The sequence below is a fragment of the Penaeus monodon genome, chromosome 19, assembly GCF_015228065.2.
Source record: "Penaeus monodon isolate SGIC_2016 chromosome 19, NSTDA_Pmon_1, whole genome shotgun sequence".
Taxonomy (NCBI): domain Eukaryota; kingdom Metazoa; phylum Arthropoda; class Malacostraca; order Decapoda; family Penaeidae; genus Penaeus; species Penaeus monodon.
Window position 1 is genome coordinate 36,797,111 of NC_051404.1, and position 750 is coordinate 36,797,860.

Genomic DNA, 750 nt, shown 5'->3' on the forward strand with positions numbered 1-750 from the left:
AGTGAAAAGAATTCGATATGATGAGAATAGTATTTCATTTCAAAATAATAGCAGTAACCAATTTTCTTTAAATATGACAATCAGTCACAAAATATGCAGTCGTTATCAATGGCAGTAACGGTTTTGAAAAGGAACTTAACCATCTACTACTACTGTAAGTGTCCAGTGTCAGCCTATATCAGAATGAAACTTTTTGGCGCGTGCCCACTTGTAGCAAGGACAAACGCTCGTTTGTGAGGTTCGCTAAACAAAGGTTCGCAATGATTGTAATGAGCACAAGAAGTTATTTTTCTGTAAGAAATAAAGTTTTTCCCCTATTGTTCTCGGTATTATATACCATAGTATTAAACAAATCTTAACCACATCTGCACTTGGGCACTTTGAAAAATCACTCTTGTAAACAAATAAATGTTCATCTTTATACAAATGCGATCATCGTTCTTATTTCCATTATTATGCAATTTTCAAACGTTATAATATCAATACATTATCTATTAATTCCTATTTATCTGTATCAAGAAGTCATCTCACTGTACTAAACTGATCTGTGATTCAAAATGCACATTTTATATCCCCTCACTATCCATATATATGCGAAATGCCATCATGATTTTATATCCATCGTAACTACGTTATTTATTTCTCACAGACCATGTGGATGACGCTCCACAAGTCAACAGGAGACACAGGAATGTGGTCGAGCCAAGTATGGCAACCGCGTTATCATTATCTGATGAATAATGCAAATGA